A 19,578-nucleotide genomic window follows, 5' to 3' on the forward strand; every position below is an offset into this window, starting at 1 on the left:
AAATAGCACTTGCTATTTTGTATATGTTAGTTTGTTTATACAATTATCATGTAAGCAGAGTGGCGCAGTGGAAGCGTGCTGGGCCCATAACCCAGACGTCCGTGGATCGAAACCACGCTCTGCTAAATTAGCTAAAAATGGCACTTGCTATTTTATATATGTTAGTTTGTTCATACAATGATCATGTAAGCAGAGTGGCGCAAGGGAAGCCTGCTGGGCCCATAACCCAGAGGTCCGTGGATCGAAACCACGCTCTGCTAAATTAATGCAAAATAGCACTTGCTTTTTTATATATGTTAGTTTGTTCATACAATGAACATGTAAGCAGAGTGGCGCAGTGGAAGCTTGCTGGGCCCATAACCCAGAGGTCCGTGGATCGAAATCACGCTCTGCTAAACTAATGCAAAATAGCACTTGCTATTTTGATATATGTTAGTTTGTTCATACAATTATCATGTAAGCAGAGTGGCGCAGTGGAAGCGTGCTGGATCCATAACCCAGAGGTCCGTGGATCGAAACTACGCTCTGCTAAATTTATGCAAAATATCACTTGCTATTTTGATATATGTTAGTTTGTTCATACAATTATCATGTAAGCAGAGTGGCGCAGTGGAAGCGTGCTGGGCCCATAACCCAGAGGTCCGTGGATCGAAACTACGCTCTGCTAAATTTATGCAAAATATCACTTGCTATTTTGATATATGTTAGTTTGTTCATACAATTATCATGTAAGCAGAGTGGCGCAGTGGAAGCGTGCTGGGCCCATAACCCAGAGGTCCGTGGATCGAACCCACGCTCTGCTAAATTAATGCAAAATAGCACTTGCTATTTTATATATGTTAGTTTGTTCATACAATGATCATGTAAGCAGAGTGGCGCAGTGGAAGCCTGCTGGGCCCATAACCCAGATGTCCGTGGATCGAAACTACGCTCTGCTAAATTTATGCAAAATATCACTTGCTATTTTGATATATGTTAGTTTGTTCATACAATTATCATGTAAGCAGAGTGGCGCAGTGGAAGCTGGCTGGGCCCATAGCCCAGAGGTCCGTGGATCGAACCCACGCTCTGCTAAATTAATGCAAAATAGCACTTGCTATTTTATATATGTTAGTTTGTTCATACAATGATCATGTAAGCAGAGTGGCGCAGTGGAAGCCTGCTGGGCCCATAACCCAGATGTCCGTGGATCGAAACTACGCTCTGCTAAATTTATGCAAAATATCACTTGCTATTTTGATATATGTTAGTTTGTTCATACAATTATCATGTAAGCAGAGTGGCGCAGTGGAAGCGTGCTGGGCCCATAACCCAGAGGTCCGTGGATCGAAACTACGCTCTGCTAAATTTATGCAAAATATCACTTGCTATTTTGATATATGTTAGTTTGTTCATACAATTATCATGTAAGCAGAGTGGCGCAGTGGAAGCGTGCTGGGCCCATAACCCAGACGTCCGTGGATCGAAACCACGCTCTGCTAAATTAGCTAAAAATAGCACTTGGTATTTTTTAAATATGATAGTTTGTTCATACAATGATAATGTAAGCAGAGTGGCGCAGTGGAAGCGTGCTGGGCCCATAACCCAGAGGTCCGTGGATCGAAACTACGCTCTGCTAAATTTATGCAAAATATCACTTGCTATTTTGATATATGTAAGTTTGTTCATACAATTATCATGTAAGCAGAGTGGCGCAGTGGAAGCGTGCTGGGCCCATAACCCAGAGGTCCGTGGATCGAACCCACGCTCTGCTAAATTAATGCAAAATAGCACTTGCTATTTATATATGTTAGTTTGTTCATACAATGATCATGCAAGCAGAGTGGCGCAGTGGAAGCCTGCTGGGCCCATAACCCAGATGTCCGTGGATCGAAACTACGCTCTGCTAAATTTATGCAAAATATCACTTGCTATTTTGTATATGTTAGTTTGTTCATACAATTATCATGTAAGCAGAGTGGCGCAGTGGAAGCGTGCTGGGCCCATAACCCAGACGTCCAAGGATCGAAACCACGCTCTGCTAAATTAGCTAAAAATAGCACTTGCTATTTTTTAAATATGATAGTTTGTTCATACAATGATAATGTAAGCAGAGTGGCGCAGTGGAAGCGTGCTGGGCCCATAACCCAGAGGTCCGTGGATCGAAACTACGCTCTGCTAAATTTATGCAAAATATCACTTGCTATTTTGATATATGTTAGTTTGTTCATACAATGATCATGTAAGCAGAGTGGCGCAGTGGAAGCTTGCTGGGCCCATAACCCAGAGGTCCGTGGATCGAAATCACGCTCTGCTAAATTAATGCAAAATAGCACTTGCTATTTTGATATATGTTAGTTTGTTCATACAATTACCATGTAATCAGAGTGGCGCAGTGGAAGCGTGCTGGGCCCATAACCCAGAGGTCCGTGGATCGAACCCACGCTCTGCTAAATTAATGCAAAATAGCACTTGCTATTTTGTATATGTTAGTTTGTTTATACAATTATCATGTAAGCAGAGTGGCGCAGTGGAAGCGTGCTGGGCCCATAACCCAGACGTCCGTGGATCGAAACCACGCTCTGCTAAATTGGCTAAAAATGGCACTTGCTATTTTATATATGTTAGTTTGTTCATACAATGATCATGTAAGCAGAGTGGCGCAAGGGAAGCCTGCTGGGCCCATAACCCAGAGGTCCGTGGATCGAAACCACGCTCTGCTAAATTAATGCAAAATAGCACTTGCTTTTTTATATATGTTAGTTTGTTCATACAATGATCATGTAAGCAGAGTGGCGCAGTGGAAGCTTGCTGGGCCCATAACCCAGAGGTCCGTGGATCGAAATCACGCTCTGCTAAATTAATGCAAAATAGCACTTGCTATTTTGATATATGTTAGTTTGTTCATACAATTACCATGTAATCAGAGTGGCGCAGTGGAAGCGTGCTGGGCCCATAACCCAGAGGTCCGTGGATCGAACCCACGCTCTGCTAAATTAATGCAAAATAGCACTTGCTATTTTGTATATGTTAGTTTGTTTATACAATTATCATGTAAGCAGAGTGGCGCAGTGGAAGCGTGCTGGGCCCATAACCCAGACGTCCGTGGATCGAAACCACGCTCTGCTAAATTAGCTAAAAATGGCACTTGCTATTTTATATATGTTAGTTTGTTCATACAATGATCATGTAAGCAGAGTGGCGCAAGGGAAGCCTGCTGGGCCCATAACCCAGAGGTCCGTGGATCGAAACCACGCTCTGCTAAATTAATGCAAAATAGCACTTGCTTTTTTATATATGTTAGTTTGTTCATACAATGATCATGTAAGCAGAGTGGCGCAGTGGAAGCTTGCTGGGCCCATAACCCAGAGGTCCGTGGATCGAAATCACGCTCTGCTAAACTAATGCAAAATAGCACTTGCTATTTTGATATATGTTAGTTTGTTCATACAATTATCATGTAAGCAGAGTGGCGCAGTGGAAGCGTGCTGGATCCATAACCCAGAGGTCCGTGGATCGAAACTACGCTCTGCTAAATTTATGCAAAATATCACTTGCTATTTTGATATATGTTAGTTTGTTCATACAATTATCATGTAAGCAGAGTGGCGCAGTGGAAGCGTGCTGGGCCCATAACCCAGAGGTCCGTGGATCGAAACTACGCTCTGCTAAATTTATGCAAAATATCACTTGCTATTTTGATATATGTTAGTTTGTTCATACAATTATCATGTAAGCAGAGTGGCGCAGTGGAAGCGTGCTGGGCCCATAACCCAGAGGTCCGTGGATCGAACCCACGCTCTGCTAAATTAATGCAAAATAGCACTTGCTATTTTATATATGTTAGTCTGTTCATACAATGATCATGTAAGCAGAGTGGCGCAGTGGAAGCCTGCTGGGCCCATAACCCAGATGTCCGTGGATGGAAACTACGCTCTGCTAAATTTATGCAAAATATCACTTGCTATTTTGATATATGTTAGTTTGTTCATACAATTATCATGTTAGCAGAGTGGCGCAGTGGAAGCGTGCTGGGCCCATAACCCAGAGGTCCGTGGATCGAAACTACGCTCTGCTAAGTTTATGCAAAATATCACTTGCTATTTTGATATATGTTAGTTTGTTCATACAATTATCATGTAAGCAGAGTGGCGCAGTGGAAGCGTGCTGGGCCCATAACCCAGAGGTCCGTGGATCAAACCCACGCTCTGCTAAATTAATGCAAAATAGCACTTGCTATTTTATATATGTTAGTTTGTTCATACAATGACCATGTAAGCAGAGTGGCGCAGTGGAAGCCTGCTGGGCCCATAACCCAGATGTCCGTGGATCGAAACTACGCTCTGCTAAATTTATGCAAAATATCACTTGCTATTTTGTTATATGTTAGTTTGTTCATACACTTATCATGTAAGCAGAGTGGCGCAGTGGAAGCGTGCTGGGCCCATAACCCAGAGGTCCGTGGATCGAACCCACGCTCTGCTAAATTAATGCAAAATATCACTTGCTATTTTGTTATATGTTAGTTTGTTCATACACTTATCATGTAAGCAGAGTGGCCTAGTGGAAGCCTGCTGGGCCCATAACCCAGAAGTCCGTGGATCGAAACTACGCTCTGCTAAATTTATGCAAAATATCACTTGCTATTTTGTTATATGTTAGTTTGTTCATACACTTATCATGTAAGCAGAGTGGCGCAGTGGAAGCGTGCTGGGCCCATAACCCAGAGGTCCGTGGATCGAACCCACGCTCTGCTAAATTAATGCAAAATAGCACTTGCTATTTTATATATGTTAGTTTGTTCATACAATGATCATGTAAGCAGAGTGGCGCAGTGGAAGCCTGCTGGGCCCATAACCCAGATGTCCGTGGATCGAAACTACGCTCTGCTAAATTTATGCAAAATATCACTTGCTATTTTGTTATATGTTAGTTTGTTCATACAATGATCATGTAAGCAGAGTGGCGCAGTGGAAGCCTGCTGGGCCCATAACCCAGATGTCCGTGGATCGAAACTACGCTCTGCTAAATTTATGCAAAATATCACTTGCTATTTTGATATATGTTAGTTTGTTCATACAATTATCATGTAAGCAGAGTGGCGCAGTGGAAGCGTGCTGGGTCCATAACCCAGAGGTCCGTGGATCGAAACTACGCTCTGCTAAGTTTATGCAAAATATCACTTGCTATTTTGATATATGTTAGTTTGTTCATACAATTATCATGTAAGCAGAGTGGCGCAGTGGAAGCGTGCTGGGCCCATATCCCAGAGGTCCGTGGATCAAACCCACGCTCTGCTAAATTAATGCAAAATAGCACTTGCTATTTTATATATGTTAGTTTGTTCATACAATGATCATGTAAGCAGAGTGGCGCAGTGGAAGCCTGCTGGGCCCATAACCCAGATGTCCGTGGATCGAAACTACGCTCTGCTAAATTTATGCAAAATAGCACTTGCTATTTTATATATGTTAGTTTGTTCATACAATGATCATGTAAGCAGAGTGGCGCAGTGGAAGCCTGCTGGGCCCATAACCCAGATGTCCGTGGATCGAAACTACGCTCTGCTAAATTTATGCAAAATATCACTTGCTATTTTGATATATGTTAGTTTGTTCATACAATTATCATGTAAGCAGAGTGGCGCAGTGGAAGCTGGCTGGGCCCATAACCCAGAGGTCCGTGGATCGAAACCACGCTCTGCTAAATTAATGAAAAATAGCACTTGCTATTTTTTATAAATGATAGTTTGTTCATACAATGATCATGTAAGCAGAGTGGCGCAGTGGAAGCTTGCTGGGCCCATAACCCAGAGGTCCGTGGATCGAAACTACGCTCTGCTAAATTTATGCAAAATATCACTTGCTATTTTGATATATGTAAGTTTGTTCATACAATTATCATGTAAGCAGAGTGGCGCAGTGGAAGCGTGCTGGGCCCATAACCCAGAGGTCCGTGGATCGAACCCACGCTCTGCTAAATTAATGCAAAATAGCACTTGCTATTTATATATGTTAGTTTGTTCATACAATGATCATGTAAGCAGAGTGGCGCAGTGGAAGCCTGCTGGGCCCATAACCCAGATGTCCGTGGATCGAAACTACGCTCTGCTAAATTTATGCAAAATATCACTTGCTATTTTGTATATGTTAGTTTGTTCATACAATTATCATGTAAGCAGAGTGGCGCAGTGGAAGCGTGCTGGGCCCATAACCCAGACGTCCAAGGATCGAAACCACGCTCTGCTAAATTAGCTAAAAATAGCACTTGCTATTTTTTAAATATGATAGTTTGTTCATACAATGATAATGTAAGCAGAGTGGCGCAGTGGAAGCGTGCTGGGCCCATAACCCAGAGGTCCGTGGATCGAAACTACGCTCTGCTAAATTTATGCAAAATATCACTTGCTATTTTGATATATGTTAGTTTGTTCATACAATGATCATGTAAGCAGAGTGGCGCAGTGGAAGCTTGCTGGGCCCATAACCCAGAGGTCCGTGGATCGAAATCACGCTCTGCTAAATTAATGCAAAATAGCACTTGCTATTTTGATATATGTTAGTTTGTTCATACAATTACCATGTAATCAGAGTGGCGCAGTGGAAGCGTGCTGGGCCCATAACCCAGAGGTCCGTGGATCGAACCCACGCTCTGCTAAATTAATGCAAAATAGCACTTGCTATTTTGTATATGTTAGTTTGTTTATACAATTATCATGTAAGCAGAGTGGCGCAGTGGAAGCGTGCTGGGCCCATAACCCAGACGTCCGTGGATCGAAACCACGCTCTGCTAAATTAGCTAAAAATGGCACTTGCTATTTTATATATGTTAGTTTGTTCATACAATGATCATGTAAGCAGAGTGGCGCAAGGGAAGCCTGCTGGGCCCATAACCCAGAGGTCCGTGGATCGAAACCACGCTCTGCTAAATTAATGCAAAATAGCACTTGCTTTTTTATATATGTTAGTTTGTTCATACAATGATCATGTAAGCAGAGTGGCGCAGTGGAAGCTTGCTGGGCCCATAACCCAGAGGTCCGTGGATCGAAATCACGCTCTGCTAAATTAATGCAAAATAGCACTTGCTATTTTGATATATGTTAGTTTGTTCATACAATTACCATGTAATCAGAGTGGCGCAGTGGAAGCGTGCTGGGCCCATAACCCAGAGGTCCGTGGATCGAACCCACGCTCTGCTAAATTAATGCAAAATAGCACTTGCTATTTTGTATATGTTAGTTTGTTTATACAATTATCATGTAAGCAGAGTGGCGCAGTGGAAGCGTGCTGGGCCCATAACCCAGACGTCCGTGGATCGAAACCACGCTCTGCTAAATTAGCTAAAAATGGCACTTGCTATTTTATATATGTTAGTTTGTTCATACAATGATCATGTAAGCAGAGTGGCGCAAGGGAAGCCTGCTGGGCCCATAACCCAGAGGTCCGTGGATCGAAACCACGCTCTGCTAAATTAATGCAAAATAGCACTTGCTTTTTTATATATGTTAGTTTGTTCATACAATGATCATGTAAGCAGAGTGGCGCAGTGGAAGCTTGCTGGGCCCATAACCCAGAGGTCCGTGGATCGAAATCACGCTCTGCTAAATTAATGCAAAATAGCACTTGCTATTTTGATATATGTTAGTTTGTTCATACAATTATCATGTAAGCAGAGTGGCGCAGTGGAAGCGTGCTGGATCCATAACCCAGAGGTCCGTGGATCGAAACTACGCTCTGCTAAATTTATGCAAAATATCACTTGCTATTTTGATATATGTTAGTTTGTTCATACAATTATCATGTAAGCAGAGTGGCGCAGTGGAAGCGTGCTGGGCCCATAACCCAGAGGTCCGTGGATCGAAACTACGCTCTGCTAAATTTATGCAAAATATCACTTGCTATTTTGATATATGTTAGTTTGTTCATACAATTATCATGTAAGCAGAGTGGCGCAAGGGAAGCCTGCTGGGCCCATAACCCAGAGGTCCGTGGATCGAAACCACGCTCTGCTAAATTAATGCAAAATAGCACTTGCTTTTTTATATATGTTAGTTTGTTCATACAATGATCATGTAAGCAGAGTGGCGCAGTGGAAGCTTGCTGGGCCCATAACCCAGAGGTCCGTGGATCGAAATCACGCTCTGCTAAATTAATGCAAAATAGCACTTGCTATTTTATATATGTTAGTCTGTTCATACAATGATCATGTAAGCAGAGTGGCGCAGTGGAAGCCTGCTGGGCCCATAACCCAGATGTCCGTGGATGGAAACTACGCTCTGCTAAATTTATGCAAAATATCACTTGCTATTTTGATATATGTTAGTTTGTTCATACAATTACCATGTAATCAGAGTGGCGCAGTGGAAGCGTGCTGGGCCCATAACCCAGAGGTCCGTGGATCGAACCCACGCTCTGCTAAATTAATGCAAAATAGCACTTGCTATTTTATATATGTTAGTCTGTTCATACAATGATCATGTAAGCAGAGTGGCGCAGTGGAAGCCTGCTGGGCCCATAACCCAGATGTCCGTGGATGGAAACTACGCTCTGCTAAATTTATGCAAAATATCACTTGCTATTTTGATATATGTTAGTTTGTTCATACAATTATCATGTTAGCAGAGTGGCGCAGTGGAAGCGTGCTGGGCCCATAACCCAGAGGTCCGTGGATCGAAACTACGCTCTGCTAAGTTTATGCAAAATATCACTTGCTATTTTGATATATGTTAGTTTGTTCATACAATTATCATGTAAGCAGAGTGGCGCAGTGGAAGCGTGCTGGGCCCATAACCCAGAGGTCCGTGGATCAAACCCACGCTCTGCTAAATTAATGCAAAATAGCACTTGCTATTTTATATATGTTAGTTTGTTCATACAATGACCATGTAAGCAGAGTGGCGCAGTGGAAGCCTGCTGGGCCCATAACCCAGATGTCCGTGGATCGAAACTACGCTCTGCTAAATTTATGCAAAATATCACTTGCTATTTTGATATATGTTAGTTTGTTCATACAATTATCATGTAAGCAGAGTGGCGCAGTGGAAGCGTGCTGGGCCCATAACCCAGAGGTCCGTGGATCGAAACTACGCTCTGCTAAGTTTATGCAAAATATCACTTGCTATTTTGATATATGTTAGTTTGTTCATACAATTATCATGTAAGCAGAGTGGCGCAGTGGAAGCGTGCTGGGCCCATAACCCAGAGGTCCGTGGATCAAACCCACGCTCTGCTAAATTAATGCAAAATAGCACTTGCTATTTTATATATGTTAGTTTGTTCATACAATGATCATGTAAGCAGAGTGGCGCAGTGGAAGCCTGCTGGGCCCATAACCCAGATGTCCGTGGATCGAAACTACGCTCTGCTAAATTTATGCAAAATAGCACTTGCTATTTTATATATGTTAGTTTGTTCATACAATGATCATGTAAGCAGAGTGGCGCAGTGGAAGCCTGCTGGGCCCATAACCCAGATGTCCGTGGATCGAAACTACGCTCTGCTAAATTTATGCAAAATATCACTTGCTATTTTGTTATATGTTAGTTTGTTCATACAATGATCATGTAAGCAGAGTGGCGCAGTGGAAGCCTGCTGGGCCCATAACCCAGATGTCCGTGGATCGAAACTACGCTCTGCTAAATTTATGCAAAATATCACTTGCTATTTTGATATATGTTAGTTTGTTCATACAATTATCATGTAAGCAGAGTGGCGCAGTGGAAGCGTGCTGGGCCCATAACCCAGAGGTCCGTGGATCGAAACTACGCTCTGCTAAGTTTATGCAAAATATCACTTGCTATTTTGATATATGTTAGTTTGTTCATACAATTATCATGTAAGCAGAGTGGCGCAGTGGAAGCGTGCTGGGCCCATAACCCAGAGGTCCGTGGATCAAACCCACGCTCTGCTAAATTAATGCAAAATAGCACTTGCTATTTTATATATGTTAGTTTGTTCATACAATGATCATGTAAGCAGAGTGGCGCAGTGGAAGCCTGCTGGGCCCATAACCCAGATGTCCGTGGATCGAAACTACGCTCTGCTAAATTTATGCAAAATAGCACTTGCTATTTTATATATGTTAGTTTGTTCATACAATGATCATGTAAGCAGAGTGGCGCAGTGGAAGCCTGCTGGGCCCATAACCCAGATGTCCGTGGATCGAAACTACGCTCTGCTAAATTTATGCAAAATATCACTTGCTATTTTGATATATGTTAGTTTGTTCATACAATTATCATGTAAGCAGAGTGGCGCAGTGGAAGCTGGCTGGGCCCATAACCCAGAGGTCCGTGGATCGAAACCACGCTCTGCTAAATTAATGAAAAATAGCACTTGCTATTTTTTATAAATGATAGTTTGTTCATACAATGATCATGTAAGCAGAGTGGCGCAGTGGAAGCTTGCTGGGCCCATAACCCAGAGGTCCGTGGATCGAAACTACGCTCTGCTAAATTTATGCAAAATATCACTTGCTATTTTGATATATGTAAGTTTGTTCATACAATTATCATGTAAGCAGAGTGGCGCAGTGGAAGCGTGCTGGGCCCATAACCCAGAGGTCCGTGGATCGAACCCACGCTCTGCTAAATTAATGCAAAATAGCACTTGCTATTTATATATGTTAGTTTGTTCATACAATGATCATGTAAGCAGAGTGGCGCAGTGGAAGCCTGCTGGGCCCATAACCCAGATGTCCGTGGATCGAAACTACGCTCTGCTAAATTTATGCAAAATATCACTTGCTATTTTGTATATGTTAGTTTGTTCATACAATTATCATGTAAGCAGAGTGGCGCAGTGGAAGCGTGCTGGGCCCATAACCCAGACGTCCAAGGATCGAAACCACGCTCTGCTAAATTAGCTAAAAATAGCACTTGCTATTTTTTAAATATGATAGTTTGTTCATACAATGATAATGTAAGCAGAGTGGCGCAGTGGAAGCGTGCTGGGCCCATAACCCAGAGGTCCGTGGATCGAAACTACGCTCTGCTAAATTTATGCAAAATATCACTTGCTATTTTGATATATGTTAGTTTGTTCATACAATGATCATGTAAGCAGAGTGGCGCAGTGGAAGCTTGCTGGGCCCATAACCCAGAGGTCCGTGGATCGAAATCACGCTCTGCTAAATTAATGCAAAATAGCACTTGCTATTTTGATATATGTTAGTTTGTTCATACAATTACCATGTAATCAGAGTGGCGCAGTGGAAGCGTGCTGGGCCCATAACCCAGAGGTCCGTGGATCGAACCCACGCTCTGCTAAATTAATGCAAAATAGCACTTGCTATTTTGTATATGTTAGTTTGTTTATACAATTATCATGTAAGCAGAGTGGCGCAGTGGAAGCGTGCTGGGCCCATAACCCAGACGTCCGTGGATCGAAACCACGCTCTGCTAAATTAGCTAAAAATGGCACTTGCTATTTTATATATGTTAGTTTGTTCATACAATGATCATGTAAGCAGAGTGGCGCAAGGGAAGCCTGCTGGGCCCATAACCCAGAGGTCCGTGGATCGAAACCACGCTCTGCTAAATTAATGCAAAATAGCACTTGCTTTTTTATATATGTTAGTTTGTTCATACAATGATCATGTAAGCAGAGTGGCGCAGTGGAAGCTTGCTGGGCCCATAACCCAGAGGTCCGTGGATCGAAATCACGCTCTGCTAAATTAATGCAAAATAGCACTTGCTATTTTGATATATGTTAGTTTGTTCATACAATTACCATGTAATCAGAGTGGCGAAGTGGAAGCGTGCTGGGCCCATAACCCAGAGGTCCGTGGATCGAACCCACGCTCTGCTAAATTAATGCAAAATAGCACTTGCTATTTTGTATATGTTAGTTTGTTTATACAATTATCATGTAAGCAGAGTGGCGCAGTGGAAGCGTGCTGGGCCCATAACCCAGACGTCCGTGGATCGAAACCACGCTCTGCTAAATTAGCTAAAAATGGCACTTGCTATTTTATATATGTTAGTTTGTTCATACAATGATCATGTAAGCAGAGTGGCGCAAGGGAAGCCTGCTGGGCCCATAACCCAGAGGTCCGTGGATCGAAACCACGCTCTGCTAAATTAATGCAAAATAGCACTTGCTTTTTTATATATGTTAGTTTGTTCATACAATGATCATGTAAGCAGAGTGGCGCAGTGGAAGCTTGCTGGGCCCATAACCCAGAGGTCCGTGGATCGAAATCACGCTCTGCTAAATTAATGCAAAATAGCACTTGCTATTTTGATATATGTTAGTTTGTTCATACAATTATCATGTAAGCAGAGTGGCGCAGTGGAAGCGTGCTGGATCCATAACCCAGAGGTCCGTGGATCGAAACTACGCTCTGCTAAATTTATGCAAAATATCACTTGCTATTTTGATATATGTTAGTTTGTTCATACAATTATCATGTAAGCAGAGTGGCGCAGTGGAAGCGTGCTGGGCCCATAACCCAGAGGTCCGTGGATCGAACCCACGCTCTGCTAAATTAATGCAAAATAGCACTTGCTATTTTGTATATGTTAGTTTGTTTATACAATTATCATGTAAGCAGAGTGGCGCAGTGGAAGCGTGCTAGGCCCATAACCCAGACGTCCGTGGATCGAAACCACGCTCTGCTAAATTAGCTAAAAATGGCACTTGCTATTTTATATATGTTAGTTTGTTCATACAATGATCATGTAAGCAGAGTGGCGCAAGGGAAGCCTGCTGGGCCCATAACCCAGAGGTCCGTGGATCGAAACCACGCTCTGCTAAATTAATGCAAAATAGCACTTGCTTTTTTATATATGTTAGTTTGTTCATACAATGATCATGTAAGCAGAGTGGCGCAAGGGAAGCCTGCTGGGCCCATAACCCAGAGGTCCGTGGATCGAAACCACGCTCTGCTAAATTAATGCAAAATAGCACTTGCTTTTTTATATATGTTAGTTTGTTCATACAATGATCATGTAAGCAGAGTGGCGCAGTGGAAGCGTGCTGGGCCCATAACCCAGAGGTCCGTGGATCGAAACTACGCTCTGCTAAATTTATGCAAAATATCACTTGCTATTTTGATATATGTTAGTTTGTTCATACAATTATCATGTAAGCAGAGTGGCGCAGTGGAAGCGTGCTGGGCCCATAACCCAGACGTCCGTGGATCGAAACCACGCTCTGCTAAATTAGCTAAAAATAGCACTTGGTATTTTTTAAATATGATAGTTTGTTCATACAATGATAATGTAAGCAGAGTGGCGCAGTGGAAGCGTGCTGGGCCCATAACCCAGAGGTCCGTGGATCGAAACTACGCTCTGCTAAATTTATGCAAAATATCACTTGCTATTTTGATATATGTAAGTTTGTTCATACAATTATCATGTAAGCAGAGTGGCGCAGTGGAAGCGTGCTGGGCCCATAACCCAGAGGTCCGTGGATCGAACCCACGCTCTGCTAAATTAATGCAAAATAGCACTTGCTATTTATATATGTTAGTTTGTTCATACAATGATCATGCAAGCAGAGTGGCGCAGTGGAAGCCTGCTGGGCCCATAACCCAGATGTCCGTGGATCGAAACTACGCTCTGCTAAATTTATGCAAAATATCACTTGCTATTTTGTATATGTTAGTTTGTTCATACAATTATCATGTAAGCAGAGTGGCGCAGTGGAAGCGTGCTGGGCCCATAACCCAGACGTCCAAGGATCGAAACCACGCTCTGCTAAATTAGCTAAAAATAGCACTTGCTATTTTTTAAATATGATAGTTTGTTCATACAATGATAATGTAAGCAGAGTGGCGCAGTGGAAGCGTGCTGGGCCCATAACCCAGAAGTCCGTGGATCGAAACTACGCTCTGCTAAATTTATGCAAAATATCACTTGCTATTTTGATATATGTTAGTTTGTTCATACAATGATCATGTAAGCAGAGTGGCGCAGTGGAAGCTTGCTGGGCCCATAACCCAGAGGTCCGTGGATCGAAATCACGCTCTGCTAAATTAATGCAAAATAGCACTTGCTATTTTGATATATGTTAGTTTGTTCATACAATTACCATGTAATCAGAGTGGCGCAGTGGAAGCGTGCTGGGCCCATAACCCAGAGGTCCGTGGATCGAACCCACGCTCTGCTAAATTAATGCAAAATAGCACTTGCTATTTTGTATATGTTAGTTTGTTTATACAATTATCATGTAAGCAGAGTGGCGCAGTGGAAGCGTGCTGGGCCCATAACCCAGACGTCCGTGGATCGAAACCACGCTCTGCTAAATTGGCTAAAAATGGCACTTGCTATTTTATATATGTTAGTTTGTTCATACAATGATCATGTAAGCAGAGTGGCGCAAGGGAAGCCTGCTGGGCCCATAACCCAGAGGTCCGTGGATCGAAACCACGCTCTGCTAAATTAATGCAAAATAGCACTTGCTTTTTTATATATGTTAGTTTGTTCATACAATGATCATGTAAGCAGAGTGGCGCAGTGGAAGCTTGCTGGGCCCATAACCCAGAGGTCCGTGGATCGAAATCACGCTCTGCTAAACTAATGCAAAATAGCACTTGCTATTTTGATATATGTTAGTTTGTTCATACAATTATCATGTAAGCAGAGTGGCGCAGTGGAAGCGTGCTGGATCCATAACCCAGAGGTCCGTGGATCGAAACTACGCTCTGCTAAATTTATGCAAAATATCACTTGCTATTTTGATATATGTTAGTTTGTTCATACAATTATCATGTAAGCAGAGTGGCGCAGTGGAAGCGTGCTGGGCCCATAACCCAGAGGTCCGTGGATCGAAACTACGCTCTGCTAAATTTATGCAAAATATCACTTGCTATTTTGATATATGTTAGTTTGTTCATACAATTATCATGTAAGCAGAGTGGCGCAGTGGAAGCGTGCTGGGCCCATAACCCAGAGGTCCGTGGATCGAACCCACGCTCTGCTAAATTAATGCAAAATAGCACTTGCTATTTTATATATGTTAGTCTGTTCATACAATGATCATGTAAGCAGAGTGGCGCAGTGGAAGCCTGCTGGGCCCATAACCCAGATGTCCGTGGATGGAAACTACGCTCTGCTAAATTTATGCAAAATATCACTTGCTATTTTGATATATGTTAGTTTGTTCATACAATTATCATGTTAGCAGAGTGGCGCAGTGGAAGCGTGCTGGGCCCATAACCCAGAGGTCCGTGGATCGAAACTACGCTCTGCTAAGTTTATGCAAAATATCACTTGCTATTTTGATATATGTTAGTTTGTTCATACAATTATCATGTAAGCAGAGTGGCGCAGTGGAAGCGTGCTGGGCCCATAACCCAGAGGTCCGTGGATCAAACCCACGCTCTGCTAAATTAATGCAAAATAGCACTTGCTATTTTATATATGTTAGTTTGTTCATACAATGACCATGTAAGCAGAGTGGCGCAGTGGAAGCCTGCTGGGCCCATAACCCAGATGTCCGTGGATCGAAACTACGCTCTGCTAAATTTATGCAAAATATCACTTGCTATTTTGTTATATGTTAGTTTGTTCATACACTTATCATGTAAGCAGAGTGGCGCAGTGGAAGCGTGCTGGGCCCATAACCCAGAGGTCCGTGGATCGAACCCACGCTCTGCTAAATTAATGCAAAATATCACTTGCTATTTTGTTATATGTTAGTTTGTTCATACACTTATCATGTAAGCAGAGTGGCCTAGTGGAAGCCTGCTGGGCCCATAACCCAGAAGTCCGTGGATCGAAACTACGCTCTGCTAAATTTATGCAAAATATCACTTGCTATTTTGTTATATGTTAGTTTGTTCATACACTTATCATGTAAGCAGAGTGGCGCAGTGGAAGCGTGCTGGGCCCATAACCCAGAGGTCCGTGGATCGAACCCACGCTCTGCTAAATTAATGCAAAATAGCACTTGCTATTTTATATATGTTAGTTTGTTCATACAATGATCATGTAAGCAGAGTGGCGCAGTGGAAGCCTGCTGGGCCCATAACCCAGATGTCCGTGGATCGAAACTACGCTCTGCTAAATTTATGCAAAATATCACTTGCTATTTTGTTATATGTTAGTTTGTTCATACAATGATCATGTAAGCAGAGTGGCGCAGTGGAAGCCTGCTGGGCCCATAACCCAGATGTCCGTGGATCGAAACTACGCTCTGCTAAATTTATGCAAAATATCACTTGCTATTTTGATATATGTTAGTTTGTTCATACAATTATCATGTAAGCAGAGTGGCGCAGTGGAAGCGTGCTGGGTCCATAACCCAGAGGTCCGTGGATCGAAACTACGCTCTGCTAAGTTTATGCAAAATGTCACTTGCTATTTTGATATATGTTAGTTTGTTCATACAATTATCATGTAAGCAGAGTGGCGCAGTGGAAGCGTGCTGGGCCCATATCCCAGAGGTCCGTGGATCAAACCCACGCTCTGCTAAATTAATGCAAAATAGCACTTGCTATTTTATATATGTTAGTTTGTTCATACAATGATCATGTAAGCAGAGTGGCGCAGTGGAAGCCTGCTGGGCCCATAACCCAGATGTCCGTGGATCGAAACTACGCTCTGCTAAATTTATGCAAAATAGCACTTGCTATTTTATATATGTTAGTTTGTTCATACAATGATCATGTAAGCAGAGTGGCGCAGTGGAAGCCTGCTGGGCCCATAACCCAGATGTCCGTGGATCGAAACTACGCTCTGCTAAATTTATGCAAAATATCACTTGCTATTTTGATATATGTTAGTTTGTTCATACAATTATCATGTAAGCAGAGTGGCGCAGTGGAAGCTGGCTGGGCCCATAACCCAGAGGTCCGTGGATCGAAACCACGCTCTGCTAAATTAATGAAAAATAGCACTTGCTATTTTTTATAAATGATAGTTTGTTCATACAATGATCATGTAAGCAGAGTGGCGCAGTGGAAGCTTGCTGGGCCCATAACCCAGAGGTCCGTGGATCGAAACTACGCTCTGCTAAATTTATGCAAAATATCACTTGCTATTTTGATATATGTAAGTTTGTTCATACAATTATCATGTAAGCAGAGTGGCGCAGTGGAAGCGTGCTGGGCCTATAACCCAGAGGTCCGTGGATCGAACCCACGCTCTGCTAAATTAATGCAAAATAGCACTTGCTATTTATATATGTTAGTTTGTTCATACAATGATCATGTAAGCAGAGTGGCGCAGTGGAAGCCTGCTGGGCCCATAACCCAGATGTCCGTGGATCGAAACTACGCTCTGCTAAATTTATGCAAAATATCACTTGCTATTTTGTATATGTTAGTTTGTTCATACAATTATCATGTAAGCAGAGTGGCGCAGTGGAAGCGTGCTGGGCCCATAACCCAGACGTCCAAGGATCGAAACCACGCTCTGCTGAATTAGCTAAAAATAGCACTTGCTATTTTTTAAATATGATAGTTTGTTCATACAATGATAATGTAAGCAGAGTGGCGCAGTGGAAGCGTGCTGGGCCCATAACCCAGAGGTCCGTGGATCGAAACTACGCTCTGCTAAATTTATGCAAAATATCACTTGCTATTTTGATATATGTTAGTTTGTTCATACAATGATCATGTAAGCAGAGTGGCGCAGTGGAAGCTTGCTGGGCCCATAACCCAGAGGTCCGTGGATCGAAATCACGCTCTGCTAAATTAATGCAAAATAGCACTTGCTATTTTGATATATGTTAGTTTGTTCATACAATTACCATGTAATCAGAGTGGCGCAGTGGAAGCGTGCTGGGCCCATAACCCAGAGGTCCGTGGATCGAACCCACGCTCTGCTAAATTAATGCAAAATAGCACTTGCTATTTTGTATATGTTAGTTTGTTTATACAATTATCATGTAAGCAGAGTGGCGCAGTGGAAGCGTGCTGGGCCCATAACCCAGACGTCCGTGGATCGAAACCACGCTCTGCTAAATTAGCTAAAAATGGCACTTGCTATTTTATATATGTTAGTTTGTTCATACAATGATCATGTAAGCAGAGTGGCGCAAGGGAAGCCTGCTGGGCCCATAACCCAGAGGTCCGTGGATCGAAACCACGCTCTGCTAAATTAATGCAAAATAGCACTTGCTTTTTTATATATGTTAGTTTGTTCATACAATGATCATGTAAGCAGAGTGGCGCAGTGGAAGCTTGCTGGGCCCATAACCCAGAGGTCCGTGGATCGAAATCACGCTCTGCTAAATTAATGCAAAATAGCACTTGCTATTTTGATATATGTTAGTTTGTTCATACAATTACCATGTAATCAGAGTGGCGCAGTGGAAGCGTGCTGGGCCCATAACCCAGAGGTCCGTGGATCGAACCCACGCTCTGCTAAATTAATGCAAAATAGCACTTGCTATTTTGTATATGTTAGTTTGTTTATACAATTATCATGTAAGCAGAGTGGCGCAGTGGAAGCGTGCTGGGCCCATAACCCAGACGTCCGTGGATCGAAACCACGCTCTGCTAAATTAGCTAAAAATGGCACTTGCTATTTTATATATGTTAGTTTGTTCATACAATGATCATGTAAGCAGAGTGGCGCAAGGGAAGCCTGCTGGGCCCATAACCCAGAGGTCCGTGGATCGAAACCACGCTCTGCTAAATTAATGCAAAATAGCACTTGCTTTTTTATATATGTTAGTTTGTTCATACAATGATCATGTAAGCAGAGTGGCGCAGTGGAAGCTTGCTGGGCCCATAACCCAGAGGTCCGTGGATCGAAATCACGCTCTGCTAAATTAATGCAAAATAGCACTTGCTATTTTGATATATGTTAGTTTGTTCATACAATTATCATGTAAGCAGAGTGGCGCAGTGGAAGCGTGCTGGATCCATAACCCAGAGGTCCGTGGATCGAAACTACGCTCTGCTAAATTTATGCAAAATATCACTTGCTATTTTGATATATGTTAGTTTGTTCATACAATTATCATGTAAGCAGAGTGGCGCAGTGGAAGCGTGCTGGGCCCATAACCCAGAGGTCCGTGGATCGAAACTACGCTCTGCTAAATTTATGCAAAATATCACTTGCTATTTTGATATATGTTAGTTTGTTCATACAATTATCATGTAAGCAGAGTGGCGCAAGGGAAGCCTGCTGGGCCCATAACCCAGAGGTCCGTGGATCGAAACCACGCTCTGCTAAATTAATGCAAAATAGCACTTGCTTTTTTATATATGTTAGTTTGTTCATACAATGATCATGTAAGCAGAGTGGCGCAGTGGAAGCTTGCTGGGCCCATAACCCAGAGGTCCGTGGATCGAAATCACGCTCTGCTAAATTAATGCAAAATAGCACTTGCTATTTTGATATATGTTAGTTTGTTCATACAATTACCATGTAATCAGAGTGGCGCAGTGGAAGCGTGCTGGGCCCATAACCCAGAGGTCCGTGGATCGAACCCACGCTCTGCTAAATTAATGCAAAATAGCACTTGCTATTTTATATATGTTAGTCTGTTCATACAATGATCATGTAAGCAGAGTGGCGCAGTGGAAGCCTGCTGGGCCCATAACCCAGATGTCCGTGGATGGAAACTACGCTCTGCTAAATTTATGCAAAATATCACTTGCTATTTTGATATATGTTAGTTTGTTCATACAATTATCATGTTA

At 42.7% G+C, this 19,578-nt stretch overlaps 18 non-coding genes across 18 annotated transcripts; all 18 read left to right on the forward strand.

The window, feature by feature from the left end:
• The first annotated feature begins 731 nt into the window (after positions 1–731).
• TRNAM-CAU (transfer RNA methionine (anticodon CAU)) lies at positions 732–803 on the forward strand. The gene has a single exon. It is a non-coding gene; the product is annotated as a tRNA-Met (tRNA).
• Positions 804–1,682: 879 nt separating this feature from the next.
• TRNAM-CAU (transfer RNA methionine (anticodon CAU)) lies at positions 1,683–1,754 on the forward strand. The gene has a single exon. It is a non-coding gene; the product is annotated as a tRNA-Met (tRNA).
• A 1,960-nt stretch (positions 1,755–3,714) lies between these two features.
• Positions 3,715–3,786, forward strand: TRNAM-CAU (transfer RNA methionine (anticodon CAU)). Its single transcript has one exon. It is a non-coding gene; the product is annotated as a tRNA-Met (tRNA).
• Positions 3,787–4,121: 335 nt separating this feature from the next.
• On the forward strand, positions 4,122–4,193 carry TRNAM-CAU (transfer RNA methionine (anticodon CAU)). The gene has a single exon. It is a non-coding gene; the product is annotated as a tRNA-Met (tRNA).
• A 199-nt stretch (positions 4,194–4,392) lies between these two features.
• On the forward strand, positions 4,393–4,464 carry TRNAM-CAU (transfer RNA methionine (anticodon CAU)). Its single transcript has one exon. It is a non-coding gene; the product is annotated as a tRNA-Met (tRNA).
• A 200-nt stretch (positions 4,465–4,664) lies between these two features.
• On the forward strand, positions 4,665–4,736 carry TRNAM-CAU (transfer RNA methionine (anticodon CAU)). Its single transcript has one exon. It is a non-coding gene; the product is annotated as a tRNA-Met (tRNA).
• A 1,150-nt stretch (positions 4,737–5,886) lies between these two features.
• TRNAM-CAU (transfer RNA methionine (anticodon CAU)) lies at positions 5,887–5,958 on the forward strand. Its single transcript has one exon. It is a non-coding gene; the product is annotated as a tRNA-Met (tRNA).
• Positions 5,959–8,731: 2,773 nt separating this feature from the next.
• TRNAM-CAU (transfer RNA methionine (anticodon CAU)) lies at positions 8,732–8,803 on the forward strand. Its single transcript has one exon. It is a non-coding gene; the product is annotated as a tRNA-Met (tRNA).
• Positions 8,804–9,138: 335 nt separating this feature from the next.
• Positions 9,139–9,210, forward strand: TRNAM-CAU (transfer RNA methionine (anticodon CAU)). Its single transcript has one exon. It is a non-coding gene; the product is annotated as a tRNA-Met (tRNA).
• Positions 9,211–9,816: 606 nt separating this feature from the next.
• Positions 9,817–9,888, forward strand: TRNAM-CAU (transfer RNA methionine (anticodon CAU)). Its single transcript has one exon. It is a non-coding gene; the product is annotated as a tRNA-Met (tRNA).
• A 607-nt stretch (positions 9,889–10,495) lies between these two features.
• TRNAM-CAU (transfer RNA methionine (anticodon CAU)) lies at positions 10,496–10,567 on the forward strand. Its single transcript has one exon. It is a non-coding gene; the product is annotated as a tRNA-Met (tRNA).
• Positions 10,568–12,391: 1,824 nt separating this feature from the next.
• On the forward strand, positions 12,392–12,463 carry TRNAM-CAU (transfer RNA methionine (anticodon CAU)). The gene has a single exon. It is a non-coding gene; the product is annotated as a tRNA-Met (tRNA).
• Positions 12,464–13,340: 877 nt separating this feature from the next.
• On the forward strand, positions 13,341–13,412 carry TRNAM-CAU (transfer RNA methionine (anticodon CAU)). Its single transcript has one exon. It is a non-coding gene; the product is annotated as a tRNA-Met (tRNA).
• A 1,419-nt stretch (positions 13,413–14,831) lies between these two features.
• On the forward strand, positions 14,832–14,903 carry TRNAM-CAU (transfer RNA methionine (anticodon CAU)). The gene has a single exon. It is a non-coding gene; the product is annotated as a tRNA-Met (tRNA).
• A 335-nt stretch (positions 14,904–15,238) lies between these two features.
• Positions 15,239–15,310, forward strand: TRNAM-CAU (transfer RNA methionine (anticodon CAU)). Its single transcript has one exon. It is a non-coding gene; the product is annotated as a tRNA-Met (tRNA).
• Positions 15,311–15,509: 199 nt separating this feature from the next.
• Positions 15,510–15,581, forward strand: TRNAM-CAU (transfer RNA methionine (anticodon CAU)). Its single transcript has one exon. It is a non-coding gene; the product is annotated as a tRNA-Met (tRNA).
• A 200-nt stretch (positions 15,582–15,781) lies between these two features.
• On the forward strand, positions 15,782–15,853 carry TRNAM-CAU (transfer RNA methionine (anticodon CAU)). The gene has a single exon. It is a non-coding gene; the product is annotated as a tRNA-Met (tRNA).
• Positions 15,854–17,003: 1,150 nt separating this feature from the next.
• TRNAI-UAU (transfer RNA isoleucine (anticodon UAU)) lies at positions 17,004–17,075 on the forward strand. Its single transcript has one exon. It is a non-coding gene; the product is annotated as a tRNA-Ile (tRNA).
• The last annotated feature ends 2,503 nt before the right edge of the window (positions 17,076–19,578 follow it).

The sequence above is a fragment of the Phalangium opilio genome, unplaced genomic scaffold (genome assembly GCF_054372755.1).
Source record: "Phalangium opilio isolate 3A_F unplaced genomic scaffold, DU_Popi_V2 ptg000246l_1, whole genome shotgun sequence".
NCBI lineage: Eukaryota > Metazoa > Arthropoda > Arachnida > Opiliones > Phalangiidae > Phalangium > Phalangium opilio.